Genomic DNA, 27634 nt, shown 5'->3' with positions numbered 1-27634 from the left:
GTTTCCTAAAATGGCAATCAATAGCTGTTGGATCATTTAGTCTTTGACAAATTAAACAGATGCAAAAAAAAATCCCTTCAACAAAACTGTTGGGTAAACGTAATTTATTTTACTTTTTAAATATATTTTTGTTAACTTTTTCGTAAGACAACAATCTGCATATTTTGCATGACTGCTATTTGATTAAATTTGATCTAAAAGAAATAGCAAAGCTGCATTATACTCACCTAATTTTTTGACACATCTAATTAGCATGGATAGTTACAACAGTAACAATTTATTAACAGAATTAGACCACTTTCTATTTGGGTTTTTATTTTTGTTATTTTGTTTTCCGCACTGAGCAGAAAATGTTCAGTTTTTGTAAATATCAAAGTCAGTCTGGTGTCTTCTACAATGCTAACGTCCATGTTTTATTTATTTCTTTTTACTTTAAAGTCAATAAGTATTTAAATTGGTTTAGCCACAATTTCTTTTCCTACTCTATCTTGAGATGTTTTGGAAAAAGGAGGCAGGGCGGTTCCACCCCCTTGCCTCCATCCCATAATATCCATCTCCTGCCTGGTGATGGATGTTGGCCTCCAGATGACTGCCGAGTGCAGCGCTGGATCAAAACATCATTTTGGCTCATTTGTTTTGGCCCAGATCGAAGCGATGCTTTCTTCCCTTTTTTCTTTCTTTGCCCGTCATTTGTTTGTTTGATAGCACATAAGCTCGTTTCATTTTTTTGGCCAGACTTTTATACCTGTGATGCACCTGCCAGTTGCCTTTTTATGTCCTCTCATTTGGCTTTGGTTGGAAAATCTGCTCCATTGTTGTACATGAGGTTATTTTGATTCAGTTTATTTCCATTGTGCAAGGTGGCAGTGATCATCAATAACTGACGAGGAGAGCAGTTGCATTGAATGTAATACATTATCATGTGTGTTGCGGCCTTTTTTATTTTAATACCCTCTGAATTATCATGTATATCTGGGGATAAACGAAATTGCATTAATGATGTAACACATGATACTGCTATTGAATGTGTGCATTTCCCTTTCACAGACTGTGACTGCCAGAGCTCCCTGTTGCTGGCAATACCACATACAGTGGGGCAAATAGGTATTTAGTCTACCACCAATTGTGCAAGTTCTCCTACTTGAAAAGATTAGAGAGGCCTGTAATTGTCAACATGGGTAAACCTCATGAAGGTAATGTATTTAATTTGTTTACTTTTTTATTACTCAAACATACCAAATCTTTTTGTGATTCCGTCCACAGTGCGAAGCCTGGGGGACATGCTCTTTTTGCCGTACTGTATATAAAAAGCAATTCCATATCCCCTAACAGTAGATGGCAGAGGCACACTAATTGTTTCACACACTGTGACTGCCACAGCTCCCTGTTGCTGGCAATGCCCCCCATATACAGTGGGGCAAATAGGTATTTAGTCAACCACCAATTGTGCAAGTTCTCCTACTTGAAAAGATTAGAGAGGCCTGTAATTGTCAACATGGGTAAACCTCAGCCATGAGAGACAGAATGTGGGGAAAAAAAAACAGAAAATCACACAATCACAAATTAGAGTGGAAAATAAGTATTTGGTCACCTACAAACAAGCAAGATTTCTGGCTGTCAAAGAGGTCTAACTTCTTCTAACGAGGTCTAACGAGGCTCCACTCGTTACCTGTATTAATGGCACCTGTTTTAACTCATTATCTGTATAAAGGACACCTGTCCAGAACCTGTCAGTCAGTCACACTCCAAACTCAACTATGGCCAAGACCAAAGAGCTGTCGAAGGACACCAGAGACAAAATTGTAGACCTGCACCAGGCTGGGAAGACTGAATCTGCAATAGGTAAAACGCTTGGTGTAAAAAAATCAACTGTGGGAGCAATTATTAGAAAATGGAAGACATACAAGACCACTGATAATCTCCCTCGATCTGGGGCTCCATGCAAGAGCTCACCCCGTGGCGTCAAAATGATAACAAGAATGGTGAGCAAAAATCCCAGAACCACACAGGCGGACCTAGTAAATGACCTACAGAGAGCTGGGACCACAGTAACAAAGGCTACTATCAGTAACACAATGCGCCGCCAGGGACTCAAATCTTGCACTGCCAGACGTGTCCCCCTGCTGAAGAAAGTACACGTCCAGGCCTGTCTGCGGTTCGCTAGAGAGCATTTGGATGATCCAGAAGAGGACTGGGAGATGTGTTATGGTCAGATGAAACCAAAATAGAACTTTTTGGTAGAAACACAGGTTGTCGTGTTTGGAGGAGAAAGAATACTGAATTGCATCTGAAGAACACCATACCCACTGTGAAGCATGGGGGTGGAAACATCATGCTTTGGGGCTGTTTTTCTGCAAAGGCACCAGGACGACTGATCTGTGTAAAGGAAAGAATGAATGGGGCCATGTATCGAGAGATTTTGAGTAAAAATCTCCTTCCATTAGCAAGGGCATTGAAGATGAGACGTGGCTGGGTCTTTCAGCATGACAATGATCCCAAATACACAGCCAGGGCAACAAAGGAGTGGCATCAGAAGAAGAATTTCAAGGTCCTGGAGTGGCTTAGCCAGTCTCCAGATCTCAACCCCATAGAAAATCTCTGGAGGGAGTTGAAAGTCCGCCTCCGTTATTGACAACAAAGGGTACATAACAAAGTATTGAGATGAACTTTTGGTATTGACCAAATACTTATTTTCCACCATGATTTGCAAATAAATTCTTTAAAAATCAAACAATGTCATTTTCTTTCTTTTTTTCTTTTTTTTTCCACAGTCGGTCTCTCATGGTTGAGGTTTACCCATGTTGACAATTACAGGTCTCTCTAATATTTTCAAATGGGAGAACTTGCACAATTAGTGGTTGATTAAATACGTAGTTGCCCCACTGTATAGTACACAATGAATGGGTTTGCACACGGCAAACTGCGTGCTGCTGGGATAAGAGATACAAGTAACTTGGCTCATGGGTTTTCCACATACAAGCATAGGCGGGTGGAGTTGCCAAAAAATTTACTCAAGTAAAAGTAAAGTTACTTCAAAAAATATTACTCAAATAAAAATAAAAGTAGTCATCCAAAAAATGTACTCAAGTACAAGTAAAAAAGTATCTGGTGAAAACTATACTCAAGTAATGAGTAACATTGTGAGTAACTGCTTATACCTGTTTGTTTTTTTGTTTTTTTTAACAATAGTATTTTTTCTCTCAGCACAAACTTATCTTTATGAACTGTTGTTACAATGATACTGTCCAATAACTCATTACATAACCACATTAAGCCAAAGAAATACAATAAATAAATAAATAATAATAATTCCCGGCGAGAAGACGGAAATACAGCATTATTCGTCCAAAGAGCATGAGTGCCCTCTAGTGGACAAAATAGTTCTTAGTTTGAATAGTGAATAGTTCCTTCATAGTTACTATTATGAAATTAAAATGATCATATCTCTGTTTTCCGTGGTCAACTGGTGCCAAATAAAAACTGGGAGAGAGCTTTAAATCCGCTCTTTTGAGTCATGTAGAGGGCAGCGCTCTATCTCAAATACTTCATTTTTACGGTGCTTTAAAGACGCCTCAAACTTGCGTCTGATTGGTGTAATGGAGTCATGTGATTATTGTTGCAATGTCTCATTGGTGAAATTAGTAGCGCTACTGTTGGCATTGCTGGCAAAATAAATCAATCAATAAATAAATAAATCTAATGTGTAGTATAAAGAGGAAAAATGTAACGACCTTGTGTAGCACAAATTAACGGAGTAATAGTAGCGTTTTTTTATTCCTCTCCATCCATTCAAGAAAAAGTAAAAAGTATGGCTTAGTAAAACTACTCTTAGAAGTACATTTTTTTCTCAAAAAGTTACTCAAGTAAATGTAATGGAGTATATGTAACGCGTTACTACCCATCTTGGCATACGAGCCATCGTTTTTTGTTTTTTTTTGTCTTGCACGCAGATATTTGACATATAAGCGACTTTATGTTTGTAGTAAACACAACCTGTTTCACAACAAGTAGCATTTAAAATGTACTTTCAAATTAAACATAAAAGAGTTACATTTAGAAAAACAAATAGCATTGCCTTAAAGCCTGCCATATTGCTCACACATAATTGGAAATGCCATTAACGGGCTCATGGCCCCTTTGTGGCAACATTTCAATGCGTTTTTGTTGTTGTTGTTCTTAACACAAATGGTGCAGCAACCCATGGAGAAAACTAAGGAATATATAATTAATCCCCTGTGAAAAACAACTATTACTAGATGTACATTAAAATTAATTTACAGACATTGCTTTCTGCATTCATATAATGCAGGATTGTGGCATTTAATCAGAAAGGGAAAGATACACCACCATGTAAGTCCCAGCAGAAAGAATACTGTTTAATAAACAGAAAAAAACTGAATTTCCTTATGCTTATGTGTAATAGTGAAGAAAATATCAATAAAATGCAGTATTTCCAGGAAGTGGCTACACACCTAATATGGTGTCAGCCAATAAAATGTGTCAATCCCAAATAGTCCGTCTTTCTTGGTCATCAATAACAATTATCACATGCTCCTGTGCTTGAGTCTAACAATTTGTATGTGCCTGGGTATAACTGACATGACAAAATGGCTGCGCCCGTAAATGGTGTCATTTTTTGTGCTCAAACAATAATTTTTCCATTATCAAAGGTTTAAAAAACATAAAAACTGTGAACAACTGTCTTTGACATGAAGGTAATGTATTTAATTTGTTTACTTTTTTATTACTCAAATATACAAAATCTTTTTGTGATTCAGGCCACGGTGCGAAGCCTGGGGGACATGCTCTTTTTGCCGTACTGTATATAAAAAGTAATTCCATATCCCCTAACAGTAGATGGCAGAGGCACACTCACTGTAAGTGTGCGAGCAGAATATTAATGCAACATAAAGATTTTTTTTCCTTGCACCAAGCATGCACAGCACAAAACATAAGATATGAAGTCCAGTGACCAAACCCTCGAGACAACATGAATATTGAAGAAGGGTGAAACGTATGGTGGAGGGATGCACAGCTATTGAGGCAAAGGAAAGTCTTCGCATGTTGGACTTGGTGGGAGATGAGGAGTGTTTACTGCATCTCACAAGTCGCTTCAGTGTTGTTGTTTTTTTTTTTCTAAAACTTATAAAATACCGCCAGCAATTTTACGTTATATGAAACAATTTTATGGACAAATAGTCATGTGAAGTATTTCCTCTTTCTAGAGGGGATATGGTACATAAAACTATTGAGAAACACTGGCGTAATTCCACTGACATAATCTAGTGGTTGACAGTGAATTCACATTGAAATGAAAGAATGAAAAATGGGTCTGTGATCATGAAACTCGCAATGGTTGGGGGATGAGACTATTCTTGTGCTTTTCTATACTATTCTTTTTGTCTTTTTACAATTTTCGTATTTGCTGTATAGAAAGGCTCAAATGTATTATTGCATTTCAATTTATTTTAATGGGGAAACAAAGATGATTTGAGATACACATGATTTTAGTCAGGTGGTCAAGGAATAAATTAAGTCATGGCTTAATTAGTATTGCACCGATACCGAAAATAGTATCGGCACTGATACTGGACTAAAATCATTGGTATTACTAAGAAATAACATGAATTTGCTGCGTAATATATGCTTTTGAAATCTAGTTTGCCACTGCTTGTCGCCTTACCTAAGATGGCAACCACCTACGCACGCAGCTGTAAAAAAAAAAAGGAGCACTTGTCACCCTTCACAAGATGATGAGAGATGTCCAATCGTGTGCCTACAGTCATCCTTCTGTTGTGAATTTAAAGGAGTTCATAACTAATAAACATTAAAGGCGTTTTCAGACTTGCATCAGCCCAGTGTGAAGAGCGGTCCACAGCAAGCGCAAAACTGGAAGAGCCACGTAGCCTGACGTAGACGCTGTCAGGAAATGAAAAGTGGCAAGCATATTTACAATAGTCCCAAGCAATAATGTGTTTATTTTTCCTTGTTGCACAAGAAAACAGCGACTTCTCCTATTTCAAGGAGTAGGGGGCATTATAATAGCCATATAAAGAGTTGTACTAGTTTCAGTGAGAAGGTAAATAGTTTTTTTTGGTTTGTTTTTCGTGAAATATATTTCCACACAAACGGACATCGAGATACCATTTAGCTTAGCAAGGAGAATTATGAGAGTCAGCGACTTTTCCTATTCCAAGGAGTAGGGGGCATTATAATAGCCATGTGAAGACTTTTGCTGCTTTCAGTGAGAAGGCAGATTTTTTTTTTTTTTTGTGAACTACATTTCCACACAAACGGACATCAAGGTACCATTTAGCTTAGCAAGGAGAAATATGAGAGTCATTTTTCAAGTGTCCCAGAGCTCGGGAAACTTTAAAAAAGCGCATTTATCAAGGTTTCGTCGGCTGTGATTTGAGTATATTTGCTGCCGAAACAGCTTAGATTTTGTCACTGCAACCATATATGTGCTTTCTATAGAAAATGTGTATGTCTTTATCTCTCTAGAACAGACGTGTCCAATGTCCGGCCCGGGGGCCAAATGCGGCCCGTGGTCAGATTTCATCCGGCCCCCAGCCTCTGTCATAAAAACAATAATGTCTGGCCCGCACACAGACTTAATTAATTGGTCAGCAGTACTGCTACAAGCATATGAAGTAGCTTACACACTAAATGCTGCTCCTCATTTACCCACTAAAAGGGAGCAGCACTCTAAGCAACATTAACACATGTGACCCTTTATTCCCAATTTTCTAAAATGGTGACAATCAACAACAAAAAAAGTTGACTGCAACGGCTGGCGCTTCAAGGATAGGTGGAAATTGGACTATTTTGTCACTAAAATACGCAACGACTGTGTCTGCCTCATTTGCAAAGAGACAGTCGCTGTTTTTAAAGAGTTCAATTTGAGGCGATATTACCTAACAAGACACACTGACATGTACGACAAGATTACAGGGTAGATACGTAGCGAGAAATTGAAGCAACTTGAAGCTAGTTTAATTTCACAGCAGCAGTATTTTGCAAGAGCCCAAGAGTCGAAAGAGAACGCCACAAAGGCTAGTTGCAAAATTGTTGAACTTATTTAAAAAAAAAAAAAAAAAAAAGTAGTGCTGCAACGATTAATCGATTAACTCGAGTATTCGATTAGAAAAAAAATATTCGAACTAAATTTTGTTGCTTCGAGTATTCGTTTAATTGAAGTGGCATTGTAATGGTTGATTTTAAAAGTGTTTGCATTTCATTTTACTGATGAGGGTGGATACAATGCCCTCTGGTCTGCCTCTTTTCACATGGCTGAATCCAACTGCTCCCTGTTAAGACCAACATAAGCCAAGTTTTTGTTTGAGCCAATGTTTTTTTAATGCATTCTTAATTTAGTTTGTAGGTATATTTAGCCGTTTTTTGTGGGAATATGTGTCTGAACCACTTGTTAAGAGCATTGTAAAAAAAAGACTTTTTCTATCCAAGTTAGCCAATTGTTCTTTTGTTGTACACAGATCCTCATTAAAAAGAAAAAAAATTATATCGTTTGAGGCTCAGCTCAGGTGTTTTAATTTTTCATGTTCCTTACCCGATTACTCGATTATTCAAACAAACTAGTCCATCGATTAATCAACTGCTAAAATATTCGAGACCTGCAGCCCTATAACAAAGCAAATGTGACACACAGAACGGCTTGCTAAAATTTGCTTAAAAATATTGTTCTACGTAAAGGACCTCAGCCAAGGTCGGCCCCCCACCTTTTTACCACACCAAATCTGGCCCTCTTTGCAAAAAGTTTGGACACCCCTGCTCAAGAACAAACAACTTTGAACGTGGATAATTACATTTGTCATGTTCAGGTAGTTGCTGGTGAGGATTTACAGCTTAATCCCCTCAGACCGGCATTTTTTTCTGCTGGGCAAAAAAAAAAATCTTTGTTTATTTTTACTCAACTCAAATACCAGAACAAAGTGCAATTTTTTGGTTGGGGATATTTCATGCTTTTGTCGGTTATTGTAGTGTTAAAGTTACAATGTGTCTAATGCGAAATGAGCACTTATATTGGCCTTTTTGAAGTTGCGTTTTGTCTCAGCCATTTTCAAAGAGCCAAAAATAGCAAAGAGGGCATGCTAAACCTCATGATAGGATTTCAATGGGTAAAGTTCCGTCCAATTATCTCCCAGAGGTGGCAATAGCAACTAATTTCAGTGTATTTATTGATTTCGAGACGTGAACGCGTCATTTCCTTCAGCAGCATGCTCAGGTCTGAAGGTGTAATTTTGCTTGTTTATTCATAATCTTAACATTTTATCATTGTTACAATTTTTTTTTTTAGGATTTACTTTTATGAACTCAGTGTAATTTATTTGAAATATCACCCAAAATGATCAATTTTATCTATTTCCACAAGTTCCACAAGTATTTTTTAAAATAAAAGCATATTAAGTTTTTGTTCATGCATTTTTGTACCGAACTGAGCACTTAAAAAACGAACCGAACCAAAATTACATTTTAGTGTATCGTTATACCCCTCGTGAACATCCAATCCATTTGAAGTGGGGGAGCGCGAGCAAATGAACGTTTGATTATTTGCTGCCAGCTCTCCCACTTCAAAATGATTGGATGTCAGGTTCCGTCAATGGCAGACGACGAGTTAAACAGTGTCTGACCAAGTCATGATAACAATTACTGTTCTTTATATTAAAGTGAGCATGCAGTCAACAAAAAATGATACAACACTAATCTTAATACACCACTATAATTGTAAAACAAATCTACAGTGGGCACGTTCCTGCGTGCTATTGACATTTTTTTGGTTCAGTTTTGACTAGAATAAACCTCGTATTTCTGTTCATTTCTACTGCGCACATCATGAAGAACAGGCCAAAGTGATAATCACATTTTCTATTTACATGCACTGAGCCTGTACATGTTTGGCATGTTTTTTGGAGGCTGTCAGGTATATTTCTAGACTTTTTGTTCTATTGTATAAGCTAGGGGCTTTTTTTTCTGGATGCCGCGTCCCCATGACCACTGCCTCAGAGTGTTTTTGTGGTCAGTAAGCTGACATTTACACATGATTGTGGTCCTGCCTTCCTTTATACCCGCTCTTTGTCACGCTTATGCTCCTGGCCACCCTAACCTTTACTTTTAGGATCTAAATGCAGATGGCATGAAAAAAGAAAAAAGTAAAGAAAAAACGCACGTGTCACCACTGACCTTCGTACGTGCTGCCACTGACATTCTCCCGAGCGGGAGAGAAACTATTTCCGGCTTTTTTTCCGCCGGTGGGAAAATGTTTGCACGGATCAACTGCCGTTATGAGGTTAGCATGAGATGACAGACGGGAAGACAGGAAGGAGCGGAAAGGTTGTGACGGGGAAAAAAAAGAACACTGACAGAAATCGAGATGATATGGTGTGTTATCTCATCAGTAAAAGGTGAGTCGACTCGGGCTGTTTATTTCTATTGTGGAAGGTGACGGTTATTATGAACAACTGTTCAGAGGAGCGAATCACGTTCATTATATGCGTGAACGTATGCGACATTATTTTTCATACTTCATATATTATTACTAGCCTTTTTTTCCTTTGTTTCATGAATAATTGGCAAGGAACTCTCACATTACAGTAATTGTATAACATGCCTAAATTGCTCAAGAGTATTTCTTAGTTATGCTTCTGTGTTGCTGAGACGTTGTAGCAATGATGTAGAACCTACGGCTTCAATGAGCATTCGATAGTTCTGCGGCAAGGGAACGGGTTGCTCTGTAATTCACCGCCAAGCCACTAGAGGGGTGTGGTGTTGTTTTGTACAGTTTTGGGGGCCCTTTTGTCGACTTCCTCTCGTTTTCTTCTGGTTAGACAACAATGCCAACGGAGATAGTACGCTTGAATGTGGATCGTCAGCTCATCAACATTGAACAACAAATGTTGATCATACAAACGTTGAGGCGCAGGCAACGCAGAAGACTGTTGCGGAGGTGGTCTGTCCAACTGTTGATGCCGCACAGAGCAGTTTACGAATTCTAGCATCAGGTAGAAGCCAGCAAGCTGCGTAGTCCAGCATTTTGTCCGATTTCTTTGCCGTGTCCTACAACCAGCCAGTGGGAAGCCATAGCAGACTTCTAATGGCTATGGAACTTCCCAAACTGCGTTGGAAGCCTTGATGGTAAACACATTATCATAAAAGCACCGAGGCACTCTCAATCAGTGATGATGTATCAAGTGTGTGAACTGTCTGTTGTTGAAAATTGAACATCAAAACAACTGTTTTAACACCAAACCTGAGATTTATTCTTCATATACTTGAAGTGTAAAATGTAAATAAGTCACAGACTCACAGCAAACATATGTTCACAATAAATGATATAGTGCACCAACCAAAAATACGACATAAAGTGATAAAAAGCTGGCAGTTTTTGGCCAGCTGGGTCACTACTTTGTATGGCCATTCGCTTCCGAACACACACATACATGTCTCGGAGGTTCTTCCATTTTTTTTAAGCATTCGCTGACCCCCAGCCCCGTATTTTCAGTAATCCCTTTCACTGAATTGTTGCCATTTGGCAATTTTTATTGTGCCTTGACGAAACATTGTACAGATGGTCGTACTTGCTGACCTCTTCGATGATCCTCTCGTCGGCTTGGTCCATATTTGAGTGTAGCCCAAGAATCTTTGTAAATGGCGGTGATTTCGCACTGAACCAGAAACAACAGTCTGAGGGGACCAATCCCAGTCCATTTTCGTCATGTCCTCACGCGTTGACGTGATGCGTAGTCAGTAATTTGTGGAGCTGCACGTCAGGCTACGGCGGAGGGTCGCAAATCGGGTCTGCCATGACGGCGTAGGTCTGCCGCAGAATCATAACTCATTCTTTAGGCATCTGCCGGTATGAGATTCTGACGATATGATAACCTTAAGAAAAAATACCACGGTTTCACAGTATCACGGTATTGCAATTACAGTTCTAAAATGTGTTACTTTGACATATCTGGGTTTTCATTGACAGGATTTTTATTTTTTAAAACATATTAGCAAATTGGAACATAAGTTTAATGTTAAGTTAAAATAAATACAAAAATAACTAAGAATAACAAATATTCTAAATAAAATCAAAATAAATGCAGTCTTTTAGGTGAGTGTAAACCCACAGCCACAGCTAAGCATTATTATCATCAGAACAAAAATAATTGAATTATTTTCCATAAAAAGCATGTGTGCATGACTCGTACCATGTTTACATTATACAAACACTTTCTGTCTAAACACAGACAGTTGCCAGAGAGAAAAAAACATATGTTTTACCACCACTAGACACACTAAACACGCTGCAGTTAACTCTCGTAGCTGGTGGGAAACATTCATGATAGTGTTTACTAACCTTTAATTTTGTATAAACGCAAAATCATAATGGAGGTATTGCCTCCTCGGCAGCCACCCTCCGCTAACATGCCGCAGCCATCTGTAAATTTTCTATAGCTGAAGTACCGCATTGCCCGACTATAAGACGGCCCTGATGATAAGATGACACCCTCTTTTTCAAGACTCAAGTTTGAAAAAACACTTTTTGAACACCACATTAATTTTTATACAGAAAATAATTACAGTACATCTGAAACAAATGATTATAACAATATATTTGAGAGAAAAAGCATGTTATTTTGCCTAATTCAAATCTTAATATCTGAACATTTACGGTAAATATGTAAACTAAAGTGCAATCACATTCGTAAATGATTGGCTTCTGGTTTTTGAAATGTAAATAAACCAATCTATTGCGATAAAACAACAAAATTGCAATAACTGCATTAACCATCTAAGAGAAGTCTAACTGTAACTGTAGTCTTGAAACAAATCTGAATAAGGAAAAACATTGCAATAAAATAATGCAAACTGGTTAATCTTGAGAGTAGCTGAGATCTGTCATGAAAGAAAATCGCTTCAATGATATCTGGCGCCATCTAGCGTCGTGAATGGGTATAACGTCTAGACCGCGAATATAAGACGACCCTTGCTTTTTCATTCTTATTTCAATGCAAAAAAACCCACTGTCTTATATTCGGGCCAATACGGTTTTCCCATGCCAGTGATTTCCTTTTCTTTGATGGGGGAAAAAGCTCAGGAGTTTAACCTCCCCCAGCCATCGTGTAGCACAGCTGACTCTCTGACACTGAGCAACAACCTGTGGGAGAGGATTGAGCCTTGCAGCTGCAAGCGAGGGATTTCTTCCTGTATTTATGGTACATAAAAAATAGCTAATTCCTTGGAAACGGTTTGACGGAAAATTTTTGCGGTTTTGAAACCGTGACATTTTCATACCACGGTATACCTTGAAACCAGTTATCGGCACATGCCTAGTATTTCTAGTTACTATCTTAAAGTAAAGGTAGAGATTTCCTCATTTTTGGGAGGTGTGTGGCTAGAACATTGCCGAATTTTGCAATTTTCTCCCTGACATGATTTGCCCCTCCCCTCATTGAATAAAAGCTTGTGATCGCCTTAAAGCTCTTATCTCAAAGCAGCACTTTCATTATAAGAGGCATGACAGTTGTACTCCCGTGTCCTGTTTTCAACTATTGTGATTCATTGAGTTTCTGAAACGTACTGTACCTGAATCACTAGCTGCTGCTTGATCAAATTGTGTTAATGCGTTTAACACAGGTTGATGATATTCGCCACATGAAGGATGAGTCAAATGAGGTCTACCAGTAGGCCCAACTTTTATCTCCTTATACTCAGTGAGGCGGACCTCCAGCTCCTTTTATCTGTTAGCGACTAATTTGCCATACCTAATCTGCTTTTTGGAGTTCCTGTATAAATATTAGGACCTATTTGACCAGCAGCCTCTTTTCAATTAGACGTGGGTCGCCAGCACTGTCTGCTTAATTTCACTCAACAATTGATTTGATTTTTATCTTCAGCTGCCAGCCTTGTGCCTCTCTGGCTCGCCTGTCATCAAACTTTTATTAATAACTACTCTTCTCTTTTTCTCGCTCTTCCTCCATCAGCTCCTGAGACTTCCCGCTCTCTTTCTCGCTTTCACTTAAGAGGCGAATACATTTTGGGACGTTGTGGAAGTGGAAAAGCCTGTCAACTGAGATTCTTCATAGTGAAGTCTGTGTTCTTGAAAAGTGAACATCGGGTTCAACTAGACTAAACAGCAAAAAGGTGAGTGATTCAGGAGTAATATCAATAGGGTTCTTGCCAAGACGTGGACTGAACAACCTTAAAGTGCCTGTGACACGAAAAAGCATGTTTATTTCATAATACACGCGGTATTTTATCCTCCTGAATGAAATGGACCACTTGGATGTGTGAAAAAGCGATTGATATATTTATTCAATTTTTTGAATCCCGCGCTACGAAAATGACAGACTTCCGGCTTCGATCTTGCATTGAGGAAGAGGGCGCTGTGACGTGTACGGGAGAAGGAGTCCTTTTCACTATACAGCCGTACTGTTGTATGAGAAGGACTAAGGATTCAGCTGATTTTGCAGATTAATTTGTTTATTTGTTGCATCACGCCAGCCAAACGGCTGCAGAAAAATCTTGCTCTACGAGGGGTTTCAAAAGGTTCCCATTCACCGGTGGATATTGGCAAAAACAAGCCCTACTACTGTGGGACCATGGGACTTACAAGGAAGAGAGTACACATCGTGTTTTGTATTATGTCAAATACTGGGATCATTTCAATATGTATGTGGCTTGCATTTTGTGGCTGACATGCTCCATGTCCCCTAGGCCGACGACTGGCGACTTGTCGCACATCCCCCCGCCGGGAGAGCACTATACTCGGCTTATTGCCCTCTTCATGTGCCCGGTGTTCTGTCAAATTTTCCAACTCCCTGATCAGAAATTACAACTTTGTGTTAAAAATAGCCGTGAGTACAGTGATTACAAAGTAAACACTACAAACTTTCTTTAAATAAAGTACTACTTACATTTGATCATGGATGGTCATGTAAAAAGCTCTCCTCATAAACATATTGTCATGTTAGCTGGATAACCACTGCAGCCGCCCTCCTATGAGTTTCTCGCTGTTTACGACTTCGCCGTGTAGTAAAGCATTATTTTGCCATATTCGTGTTAACCATTTGGCAGCTACACTCTCCTCCGACGTTGCTGGTTTGTCAAGCGGTCATTGTCCAGCTGCTTCTCCGCAAACGAGCCCTCTACCCTAAGCAGGGGAATGACGAGCTCTAACTTGTTCGACACTGGGCGGGTTGTCGATCGGCGAAGACAATCAACAACCCAGTCGTCATGTAAAATGAGCCGGGCTAGTTATGTGTGATTTTCCACTTCGAAGACTGTGAAACATCACTAGCATGTCGGCTAGCTGTCACGCCTCTTGGTTTGTTTACATTGTCTGAAGCCGGGGAAGGGAAATGAATATAAGCCCGACTTAAGTGGCATAAAATATCATTCGGGAGGTGTGACAGTAAGTCGACAGTTTTGACCGTTATGGAGCAATTTTGCCATGTCGTCCTGAATAAATGCATTTTTATTATTTCATATTCCATTTAGCACAAGACTGTTGTTTGTCATGACCATGCCATTTATTTAGCTATTGGGGAAAAATACTTGGATAAAAAGAATATCCCGTAAAAATATTGGAGTAGAGAGACTGAAACAATGACATTTTGGGCTATCTTCGTCGCGTTTTCCTCGTTCAGAATAATTCCCCCTCAACGGGCTGAATAGTAAAACCGATGAGCCCATTCTCCCGCTGACGTCACCCACCTGTTGGGGATGCTAGAGCCCTATAATGGTAGGCGTGGCTAACCGGCAGATTAAAAGACTAATTTCTCGTCATCTGCGCTTTGCTAAATTGTTGTATATATTCGAATCGTCTCAAAATATGATTCTAATTCACATAATAATGCTATTTAAGACTTTTTTTTCTCCTGTCATACGCATTTTAAGCTTTACTCAATCAAAAATTCTTGATTTTTTTTTTTAAATAGCCAAAGTGTCCAGAGGTGGGTAGAGTAGCCAAAAATTTGACTCAAGTAAGAGTAGCGTTACGTGGCGTTACGTAGCGTTAATAATTAAAAAATACTCATCCAAAAATTTACTCAAGTACAAGTGAAAAAGTATTTATTTTATTATACATCACATTCAGACCAGAACAAAACTTGAAATTTAACCCGCTCAAAGAGCATGAGCTCCCTCTAGTGGAGAAAAACATTGTTACCTTTGATTGGTCTAATGGAGTCATGTGGTTATTTTTTCGCCATATTATAGGTGAAACTGAGACAGCTTCTGTCGGCATCTCTGGCAGAAATATGAATATGTAGAATAAAGAGGAAAAATATAACGACTCTAGCGTAGCCCAAAGTATTGGAGTGAGGGTAGTGTTTCTTCACAAATTTACTCAAGTAAAAGTAAAAAGTATTATGTCATAAAACTACTCTAAGAAGTACATTTTTCTCAAAAAGTTACTCAAGAAAATGTAACGGAGTAAGTTTAATGCGTTACTACCACCTCTGAATGTGTCCCATAAATAGATCTTTGTATTGTGACAATTGAATGGGGCAAACAATCTCTGAACATTTGAAGATGCTGAAGATCCTGTTGAGTGAATTAAGAGATTTGTGTCTAACTACATGTTATATAGGTGTCTTATATACACAGTTGATTTGCTGAAAAACTGAGAACTATGTAATGCTATGCAATTCACCTTGAACAGATGCAAGACTCGCCATTCTCCAACCATAAGTGAGCACCTTCACAACAGTCAAAGAGTGTCAGAGAATTTATATGCTCATTTTAATCATGTACTTCATTTTTTAAATCAATGAAATTTGGTTGGGTTTGCCAAGATCATTATTTTGATCTATCAGATGTAGTATTGGTGTAGTTTACTAAGATTTTTTTTTTTTTTTTTTAACATTATTCATCTAAAGGAATTACAAAAAGATTTGCTTTTGGAAATTCATGCATACTTTGCTACTTAAGGACTTTTAAGTTTGAAGATTAAATCTAATAATGCAATGTAAGTGGTTTGATTTCAAACATCAGAAGTTCAATATTGGCTCAAAAATCAATCGACTTCTAGGTTTTTAGATCAAATAATGGCTCCCAGGGGACTGAATCGTTGTTGATAAATGGATCTGGTGCCGTACAGGGAGGGAACACACACTGATTGGAGTTTTGAACACAGTCAGTACAAACATGTGTTGTTTGATATTGTTAAAATCAACATTATTCTTACTCACACATGACAAAACCATATGTGGAAGGCAATAATGTTAAATTGAAAACTGGATTTGGTAACTCGTTGGACGGGTTTGACCTCAAATTATACTTGTTCTACCTTACAGCGACTTTGAAGTTTTTTAAAAATGGACCTGATAGAGCAATGTTTGGTATAGAATAAATTTCAATAGGGTTCTTTCTGTGTCAACAGTACAATTTTCTAAAAAAAAAAAAAAAAAAAAAAAAATCATGCTTGTCAGTGAGCTTTTAAGGAACACCTACTTAACGATTTGATTTTTTAAAAATGTATTTTTAAAATTACTATTTATGTCCATTGATTGGCTGGATTGCTGTCAATTTCCATTAAAATCAATAAAGGATTTTTTGGATTAAATAACAGCTTTGACAAATGATTTTGGTGATGTGCTGGGAAGATACGCTAGTTTGACGTTTAATCTCAGATAGGCCTTACAAATACTGTAGGATTACATATTCTTGAAAATGAATAGGGTTCTTTCTGAGACACCAACACAATTCCTAAATTACAATTGAATATTTTAGTTCAGAATAGAAGCCATACTTTTCTTCTTCTCACTTTTTCCCCCTATTAACACTCTCTGACAGCTGTCAGTGACAAACTTGTGTTATCATTGACTTTATTCTTTCACTGTCACTAATGAGAGCTGAGTTAATTTTGGACTTTAGAAACTCATTAAAGATCAAACGAACCACTATAAAGAAGCATTTAAGTATTATTAGACGAGCGGGTACTATATTTTATCATTAATTTTTTTTCTTTTCAAAGTACAGTATGTCTCAATTGGTCAGTGCTGCCTGTCAGATAAAACATATTTGGGACTTCGCCTCTAAATTTCATTTCACTCTTTTCCTGGCTAGACGGGCTACTGTAGAATTCACAACAGGAAATGAACACCTGCTGATTAAATACTTAAAATCCAACACTTCTGAATTGGAAGCGATCAGAAAACAGCAGTAAATTTAGCCCCAACTAGTCTCTGCTTAGACATGCTACTGCACATATCGGGACACAAACAGGACACGTTCAGCAAGACAGCAAGGTTTGATTTAAGAACCAATAGGTAAAATTGCAGCGTATACAGGTATTAGACACCATCAGGAGAAACTGTAGTTAATTCAGTCCTAGTTTGCTTTCTGGACAGGCAGCTTTAGACGTCAAGACAGGAAGAAAACAGCTGTTTAGCAGTGACTGATTGAGACATAAATATCCAGCAACTCTGCTGCGTCAGAAATGACCACAGAAAATGCAGGGCCAGGTCCATTCCAGAGTGTCTTTCGTATCATGCTTTTTTTTGTGTGTAATGAACCGCGTTTTTCCATGTAAATCACCTAATTCATTCCAAGCAAAAACCACATTAAATGAATGTTATAATAAGGGTAAAATCTGTTTGAAATAAGAGATAATTACATTTTGCTCATTCAATATGCCTATTCTAACCATTAATACCTGTAATAGAAGTATATAATAGAATATAATGCCCCCCCAAAAGAAAGAAATACCAAAAATTTTGAACTTTACCTTTCGAGTAAGGTGGTGCTTTTAATTTGGCGCAAGCCGCTTAGAGCTCGTAGTGCTTTAGACTTCCACACATAAAGAAGAACGCATTTATACATGCCAAGAACAACGCATTCATGCACGTGAAGAAGAACTCAAGTCACGTCACGGAACCTGAATACTTAGTTCCTATAACTATAGGCATCTCCAGTAGATATGGGAACTATCCTTTGCCAGACAGTCGTGTTCGCACATGGGTACTGCGCCTGATACGAACTGCTGTGACATTGTAGTCTGCACCAGTGACGCAATATTTACCCGTCACACCCACCTCTGGCAAAATAAAACTACGAAAACTAAGCTGAAAGGACAGAAAACAACGAAATGTAGACCGTTAAGGACACAACAGGAATTCTTGCATGATGCATTCTCGCCATTGGCCAGCAAATCCAGCATCTAATGACAGGACTGGAAGAGCACACAGATTTAGTACAGGATAGTTTTTTAAAATTTATTTATTTATTTATAAATATGGCAGCACCTCGAGATACGCGAGTATTGTAGGGGCGTAGCTGCTGATTTCAGCGAATCACAAATCACCTACATAATCGAGTTCCTACCACCCCACTGAAAGTCCCTACTCACAGTAGGAACTTAAATAATTCTCGCAACTCAAGTTACTGGTCCCTAGTTCTTACATGTGCGAACACGCAAAATGACATCATCGTCCCCCAAAAGGTTCTAGGAACTGTAAATATTTACTTCAGTGCGAAAGCGACTTATGTCTGACATTGAGTGCAAGACTGATTTATTTTATTTCAAATTTTACTTTCACTCTTAAAAGTGTTGTGTGTAGCTTAGACTGAGCACCAATGTCTTAAAACAATACAGGTGCATTCATAGCGCGACTTATAGGAATTACCTATCTTTTATAGTACGTATTACCTTTCGTAAGATGAATAATTTTCATAATTCATTCATTTATTCATTTTCCATGCCGCTTTTCCTCACGAGGGTCGTGGAATTGCCAAAGCCTATCCCAGCTGATTACGGACAGTGGGCAGGCTACACCCTGAATGGGTTGCCAGCCAATCGCAGGGCACAAGGAGAAATACAACCATTCACGCACACACACTCATTAATTTTCATAATATGAAGCAAAAAAATGCTTGGTAAAATTGAATTTTACGTGTACCAAAACCATCGAATCCCGAGGTTCCACTGTATAGAGATGCCTGAAGCATTTGTAAACCCCTTAGACTTACTAAACCCCTGGCGCTTGATCGAACCCAAGTTAAGAACCGCTGGTCTACAGTATGCATTGTAGTTGGAATGGATGATACACCCTTTTTCCAACAGACTGACCAGTGGAGGGTGAGGTTGATTTAGGCCCACTAGTTAGCTGCCATGAGTGGCTGCTGTTCCCCTAAGAATAGATGGAACCTTTGAGTCAGACTGACAGTGGAGGCAGTTACATCAAATGCATTTTGTTGTTTAGAGTTACTGTTTTATACATAAAAGCAAGCAAATGCTCAGTGTCAGTTCTATAAAATAATTGTTGGGATTGTTGTTACACCATTCGCCTCAAATACAACCATTGGAGCGTTCAAGTTAATTCAGGCCCAACTATTTCGCTGTCTTGATGGGCTAATGTAAACATCAAACCAGGAAGTAAACCTTAAGAGAATGAAGTTGGATTTATAACCATTCTGCCTTTAGTTAAAATCATCCCCTCTTTGGAGGAAACAATAGATCCCACCAGTTCATTCAATTAGTTTGTTGCTTATGAGGGCTGTAATAGACATTGTAAAGCGACATTTGAAGGGAGAGCACCTAGTTGTGTTTATTGTCCTCTGAGCTAACAAAATAAAAATTTAAACACCTCCAGAAGCAAGGGAGCGAATATCTCATAGCCAACTGGTTTGCTGCATAGATGGGCTGCAGTAAACTGAAATGGTAAGTAATCAGGAAAAGTTTCCGCTAATCCAAAGGTGTCAAACATACCAGTAATGTTTCTGGCCCATGGGGTTGGTCTGTCTCACAGGCACTGTTGTGTTCATTCATACTGTATATCCATGCTTTCATTTTGACACGAGCGCCATAAAACAGAGGTGTGAGAGATTGAGTACACTGGCTCTTTCGTGTCTGCAGTTAGTTACAAACCTTGCCACTAGTAGCTTGTCCACCATATTTCTCACTGTGGAAACATCCACATGAATTTAAAAACAGCGCGTGCACTGCGTGTAAAGTTCGGTCCATGTGGACATCACGAAGAGCAGTGGATGCGCAGAACAGTGCTGAAGTTGTGGACACATTGAGCATAAAGTGCGTGCTCTCCTGCAGAAGCAATGCCTTTACATATCACATCATAATATTGTTTGTAAGACAATTTAATGTGCAGTTACACACCAGTATGTATCTGCAAAAGGGAATGTTGAAAAAAATATAGGAAATAGGAAATGTGAATTGTTAGTATTATCAATTTAACGGCCAAAAATATACTGGCCCACTTCAGATCCCGGGAACCAAAATGAGTTTGACACCTCTAATCTAATTTATCATCTCCGTGGATTCATTCAACAACAACAACAACAAAAAAACACAGTTATACATCCTCCTACTTCTGGATTTCCCAGGGCAACTAAAAACTGTCATGAGCAAGATAATAATACAATACTATACAATAAACATTCCCGATTGGGTGAGCGTATGAAAAAAAAAAAAATGTAATTATTGATTTATCGGTATTAAACACAGTGTTTGAGCTGTCCATTTTTTGCTTTGTCAGTTGGAAATTGAAACTGGCGAAGGATCTAAGGTCCTCGGAATCAGAAGTCTTAGACATGGTGCTGATTCTCCAGGGATGAGGTCACTAGAGATTAAGAAAATGCAGCCTGAGTCGCCTTACGACTAAATAGATGCTGAGGTCAGTTCACCTTGAAGAACACACACATACACCACCACCTGTCTATGCAGGCATTTTTTTCTTTTACCGTTTTCATGTCTTCTGTTGATTAGGAGTTTTGATTATAATATTATTTATATTTGTATTCTAATTAATTTCTATTAATTTCCTGCGCTTTTCTCCTGCTTGAGTAAACCTTTCATCTGAGCATCATAATGCGATTTAGTATTTAGTTTGATGACTTATACTAATAACATGCATAGCTGTGCATGAATATTCAATGAGTACTTGATTTACATGTCCTCCCCAAATGGTTACAGTAAATGATAGTTGCTGTAATACGTTTCAACAACTGGAAATATCTGTTATCATAATGTTAATGATTCGTACATACGTATTTAACCAGTGATATAATCCAGTGATTTTCACAGGCATCCTTAATCAATGCCAACCTAGTTCCCTGCCTCGATGGACCGCTGTTAAAACAGTAAGGAAAAGGCAAGTAAATGAAGTTTGTTTTAGGTCTATTTCCAGTTAACTAAAGCAGCAGACCTACCCAATAATTCAAACCATAAGTTCACTTGTAGCTGCCTGAAATGAAATAAAATATTTAAAGAAAGGTAAGCATTTTCAAAAGAAAATATGAAATAAAATAAAATGAAAAGATTATATATTGCAATGAATGTTTATTCATAGCCATATCATAGTTTTATTTCTGTTTACTTGTGTCTTCATGACTACATGTTGTCAGGCAGTATTGTTTATTCTATACAGCAATTTTTCCAAACTGGATATTTCAAACCGGTTAGCTGTTGTCTTGGGTAAACCTTAAAAGGATGCCCCCTCACTCTCTCAAGCAATATACACAATAATTGAGCATTTTAGGCTTCTAATACTCAGGACTCATACAGAAGTTAGCATTTGAATGCTAACATGGGACTTCTGACAAAACTAATTTTGGTTTTCGGGGTTTGACCAGGACAATTACTTTATGAAGTCTAAATATTTATTTATAGTAAGATTTATAAGCTAACCATTAGGTTAATCTCTGAGTTTCAAAGTATGCAAAACAATTTGCATCGAAAATTTCCATAATGTCCCTCTGAAGCTATTTTGGTTAGTCCCTTTTGCTTGTGTCTGCAAACAACCTGATTCTCATTAATATGTGAATGACTGGATCCATTTTTAATGATCATATTTCAACTATTTCACTCATATTTCACTGTAATTGGCTGTCAGTACCAAGCATGTGGCCGTTGGCAGTCCGACTCTCAAAGGCTCCACTATTTCACATTTACAAAATGCTTAGAAATTTCTCCCAAAATAAAATATTCAATCACTTCACACGAACACACTCACATGGTGCGTTAGAGCTGGAAGTAATCGTTGTGGAGCAGACGCCAGAAGTCTAGAGTCAGGAAAAAAAAAAAAAAATTCGACTGAGAACCTGTGCAAAGAGGCCAACTTCTGGTGATGAGAAAGCCAACCTAAGTGCCTCGGCTATATCGAGACTGGCGGAGTGGGTAGAGGTGACAGGGTTACAGAATTTTTAAATTAAAAAAAAGTGGACATTTAAATACTGCTTTATACAGTGGTATGAAAAAGTATCTGAACCTTTTGAAATTTCTCACATTTCTGCATAAAATCACCATCAAATGTGATCTGATCTTTGTCTAAATCACACAGATGAAAAAACACTGCTTTAACTAAAACCACCCAAACATTTATAGGTTTTTATATTTTAATGAGGATGTTATGCAGACAATGACAGGAGGGGGAAAAATAAGTAAGTGAACCATCACATTTAATATTTTGTAGTTCAGTCGGATTCCTGGGATGTCTGGCATGAATCGCTGTCTTTAGGTCATGCCACAGCATCTCTTTGGGGTGAATTCTGGACTTTGACTTGGCCACTCCAGAACGTGTATTTTGTTCTTCTGAAACCATTCTGAAGTTGATTTTCTTCTGTGCTTTGGATCATTATCTTGTTGCAGCATCCATCCTCTTTTTAGCTTCAACTGTCTGACAGACAGCCTCAGGGTTTCCTGAAAAACATTCTGATATACCTTTAAATTCATTCTTCCATTAATGATTGAAAGTTGTCCAGGCCCTGAGGCATCAAACAGCCCCAAATCACGATGCTCCCTCCACCATGCTTCATGGTGGGGATGAGGTGTTGATGTTGGTGAGCTGTTCCATTTTTCCTCCACATATGACATGTTACTCAAAAACAATTCAACTTTGGTTTCATCAGTCCACAAAGTATTTTGCCAAAACTTCTGTGGGTTGTCCATGTGCCTTTTTTTGCGAACAATAAATGAGCAACAGTGTTTTTTTAGGCAGCTGTGGCTTTCTCCGTGGAGTCCTCCCATGAACACCATTCTTGGGCATAGTTTTACATATAGTTGATGTGTGCACAGAGATATTGGACTGTGCCAGTGATTTCTGTAAGTCTTTAGCAGACACTCTAGGGCTATTTTTTTACCTCTCCGAGTATTCTGCACTGAGCTCTTGGCGTCATCTTTAGTGGACGGCCACTCCTTGGGAGAGAAGCAACAGTGCCAAACGTTCTCCATTTGTAGACAACTTCTCTGACTGTCGACTGATGAACATCCAGACTTTTAAAGATGGTTTTGTATCCTTTCCCAGCTTTCTACAAATCAACAATCCTTGATCGCAGGTCTTCAGACAGCTATTTTGACTGAGCTGTGCTGCACATCAGACAATGTTTCACATCAAGACAATTCTTACCAGGTGTGTGTTTTATAACGGGCAGGGCAGCTTTAAACCACTCATCAGTGATTGGGCACACACCTGACTTAAATTGTATGGTAACAATTGGTTTCAATTGCTCTTTAAGTCTCCCTAGGCCAGTACTTCTCAAATAGTGGGGTGCGCCCCCCCAGGGGGGCGCAGAGCGATGCCAGGTCGGGCGCATGTGACCTCGGGGAACATGCTTTTTTTTTTTTGCCGTACTGGAATAAAGTGTACTTACACATCCACTCAGTGGGTGGCAGTGGCGCTCTCATTTTCAGAGTGCGCGCAGTTTTTTTGAACTAAGGAAGACCACTCAGCACACACAGAAAACAGATATGAAGAGCAGTGTGCCGCCGCCTTTTTCGAAAGCCGTTTCCCGACCGGACTCACTCACGCAGCGACCCACTGTCTTGTCCGGCTCTCACGTCGCCGCCCGAGAAGTGCCATTTTCGGCTTGGGATCGTCACGACGACCGCCCTCACCTACGGTTCTACCTCGGCCGCCGAGAATGCGCTTTTTTCGTGCCGTTTGCCTTTTAGCTTTGATTTTTAATACAGTGTGTGATGAGGAAAGACCACATTTTACTGTGTCTAAAAATAATTATAGCGGACAGCCAAAAGCCAAATCAATTAAGACGCCACTTAAAGACATTAGACCCCAATCTCATTGATAAGCCGCTTGATTGTTTTTCAGCGAAAACGTGCCGAATATTGCCAACTATCGTCCTGCTTTGTCAGTGTTATATCAGTAAACCAGTGAGCATTGTTAGCATGCTCATTGCAAAATAACTCCACACCATTGCAAAGGAGGTGATACTGTGAGCAGCAAAAATAAAAACTGTCCTTCTGTCGAAGGACACTCTTTTTTTCTTTTATTCAGTTTTGTTTTTTGGTCAAATTTTTTGGCATATTGTCCTCATGAGTGAATGTTTCTAATCAATTTTAATTTGTTATTATTTATTGATTTTATTACATTTTATTTTTCTGTATCAAATGGTCAAAACTGTACCTTGAGTGTATTTTTTTACAGTTTGGATGTGACTTTTTTTGAAACTCAGGCAAATTGATGCGTGTAAAGTCTTCTCTGTTACAAACAAAACAATGTTAATAAAGTTATACTTTACTATAAGTTGATCTATGTTACTTTTATTCTTTACTAGAAAAAAAGACACAATGTTAGGCAGATGCGTATTTATAATAGCAATTTTATAGACAAATGATACTATTTACAGTGGCAGCAGAGAGTTTGGGGGGGGCGCGAAACATTTACGTCTTCCTTTGGGGGGGGGGGCGTAAGAGAAAATAATTGAGAAGCACTGCCCTAGGGAGAGGGTTAACTCACTTATTTTTCCCCCTTCTGTCATTGTTTGCATGCTTCCCTCATTAAAATATGAAGCAATACATTTTTGGTGGTTTTTAGTTAAAGCAGACAGTTTTTTCATCTGTGTGATTTTGACAAAGATCAGATCACATTTGATGGTGATTTTATGCAGAAATGTGAGAAATTCCAAAAGGTTCAGATACTTTTTCTTGCCACTGTACACTGTATGCCTGATGCTTGCTACAGCTGATTTAGACCCAGAGACCAGGAAATAGCAAATGACCCTTCTACGTATATTAGCATTTTTGTTGTGAAGAAAAAAAAAACCTGAAACAAAAATCAATGGATGAATTGAAATGACTCAAGGCCAGCTCGTGGGAGTGGATGTCGCCATGCCGTCTGCTCTCCGCTGACTTGTGTTAGTTTGCTGTGCTAATACTCACTATGAACGGGGAGGAGGGGACATCCTCTGTCCTGGAGTGAGAGGGCGAGCTAGCGAGCAGAGGCATTAGCCATGCTAATCTCATTAAAGCGGACCCGTGAGTGAATCCTGAGGGAGTGTGCCAGAGACGGATGAGCCGCTTTATTATTAAAAAGGTTCGGAGATGCAGCAGTTGGTCTGAAGAGAAGAAGACAGAGACAAAAGGGAAGAGCAATAGATGGCCATGAAAAGGAGAGAAAAAAAATGATAAGGACTGAACTATAAAGATGGAGACATAAGCAGGGATGATCACAGTTATTATATCTGTTTCTTGAAACTACACATTTATGATGCCGTACGATTTCACTCCATTAATGATACAATTCCCTCCATGAAAGATGTGAAATGATTTTAGTACTTGATGCGATACGTTTTACTAAAGTTACGATACAGGGTGAGAATCATTACAATTACATTACAGTTGATGCTTTCTGTCTAAGTACAGTACAATTCGATATATCGTAATTTGGACGGATTACAATTGAGTTAGGAAATGGTTCACGCAAGCAACATGTGCACCATTCACTTCAATTATTAGAGCATAATATGCTGAGATAAATTTAATTTGCAATATGAATCCTTCAAAGTATGGTGCAATTCGATTTAAAACAATTAGAATGTGGTATGATACAACGTATCCCTGTTACAATGCAAAGCAATACACTGCACTCCAAGTAGGATACGATTTGAAAAAATTTAAATTACAATTTGGCCCGATTTACTTTGTATTCACTCCAGGAACAATTTGAAACAACCTACTTACGTAAACTTGCGATACAATAAGATTCCCTCCCACTATTATATGACGAACACTAGATAACAATGCAAAATGATTTGCCACAATATGATTAATTCCCTTTATATTGTGATATGAGTCACTGTAATTATGATACAATATGATTCACTTCAACTAAAATACAATTAGAGACAGTGTCATTATGATGCAATCTATCTATAAATCATTCAATACAATTATAATACACTACTATTCAAATCACTTATGAAGTGATAGGTTAATCAATTCAAGACATGATCTAATAACCAGCAGTGTAAATAACCAATTTCATGACAAAATGGTATGATTCTGTTCTATGAAAAATGATATATTTGACGACGTTACAAGGGTCTTCGTTCAATTTAATAATACTTTACCAGAAGCAACGAAAAATATGAAGCCATTTTACTGTTTTTGACAATCGTGTTCCTTAAGCATTTCATACATTTTCATGAAAAAACTTTCCTAATACAAAAGCATATCTGAAAGCTGATGATATTAATCGATGTCTTGTGATTCTATTGATTTTGATTTGATTGTGCACAACACATTCATTTATAGATCCAGAGTGATTATTTCTTACACCCCTAAAACCTACCGTATTTTTCGGACTACAAGTCGCACCTGAGTATAAGTCGCACCAGCCATAAAATGCCCAACGAAGAGAAAATAAAAACATATATACCATAAGTCGCACCGGAGTATAAGTTGCATTTGGTGGACATTTACTTGATAAAATCCAACACATAGAACAGATATGTCATCTTGAAAGGCAATTTAATATAAAAATACAATAGAGAACAACATGCTGAATAAGTGTACAGTGGATGAACAATGAAATGCGAATATACTATCCTCACCAGGACGCTACGGCTCGGTCCTGGCTATACAGCGAGCTAAACTCCCAAATGACAATGCTTGACGTCCGTATAATTTGCGGAATCAATTTCGTCCTCAATACCAAACAGGTTCGCATCAACGTAAATAAATGATAATTAGGTGCTGTTACAGCAATGTCACAAACGGTTAGCATGCGTTCGCTAGCTTTAGCACATCGTTCAAACAACCAGACAACTGGCTTTAAGAGTCCGATCGCGGGTGGAAAACACACAACAACAGCAGAAAAGGTGATACACACAGGCATTGCCTCTGTAGAGATATTTTACAAGCATAAACAATGAACATATGTTTGCAGCCATGTTTTTCTCTCGCTAACTCGCCCACTCAATCAAGCTGCGTAGCTATCCGTCTTCATCTGGCTTGTGAGCGGTCTTCTTCACGTAAATAAGTGCGAGTGCACCCTCTCGTGGGCGTGAAAGCGCCACAAAGTAAAAGCATGCATTTCAATTTGAAAAAGTCAATAATATGATTGAACACACTTTGCCAAAGGCAGAACGCAAACATGGCCATAGCTATTAAGTTATTCAGATAACTATAGCATAAAAAAACATACTAACAAGTTTACCAAACTATCAGTGTCACTCCAAAACACCGAAATAACATGTGAAATGATATCATAATGTGTTAATAATTCCACACATAAGTCGCTCCTGAGTATAAGTCACCCCCCCAGCCAAACTATGAAAAAAACTGCGACTTATAGTCCGAAAAATACGGTAGTTACATTTTGGTGAGAATAATTTCCAAATATGAAAGTCAAGTTAATTTATATAGCCATGA

The 27634-nt window shown here is 38.4% G+C and overlaps 1 protein-coding gene across 3 annotated transcripts in view; it reads left to right on the top strand.

Annotated features, from left to right (window-relative positions):
* Nucleotides 1–27634, top strand: part of LOC130921038 (protein phosphatase 1 regulatory subunit 29-like) — a 253135-nt gene that overhangs the window by 87498 nt on the left and 138003 nt on the right. For all 3 annotated transcript variants that reach the window (XM_057844651.1, XM_057844653.1, XM_057844652.1), the window contains exon 2: nucleotides 12993–13152. The gene's annotated coding sequence lies outside the window, so the exon portion shown is untranslated. The remainder of the gene's footprint in view (nucleotides 1–12992; nucleotides 13153–27634) is intronic.

The sequence above is a fragment of the Corythoichthys intestinalis genome, chromosome 8, assembly GCF_030265065.1.
Source record: "Corythoichthys intestinalis isolate RoL2023-P3 chromosome 8, ASM3026506v1, whole genome shotgun sequence".
NCBI lineage: Eukaryota > Metazoa > Chordata > Actinopteri > Syngnathiformes > Syngnathidae > Corythoichthys > Corythoichthys intestinalis.
The sequence above is the reverse complement of the archived record's forward strand: the minus strand, read 5'-3'. Positions and strand labels throughout refer to the sequence as shown.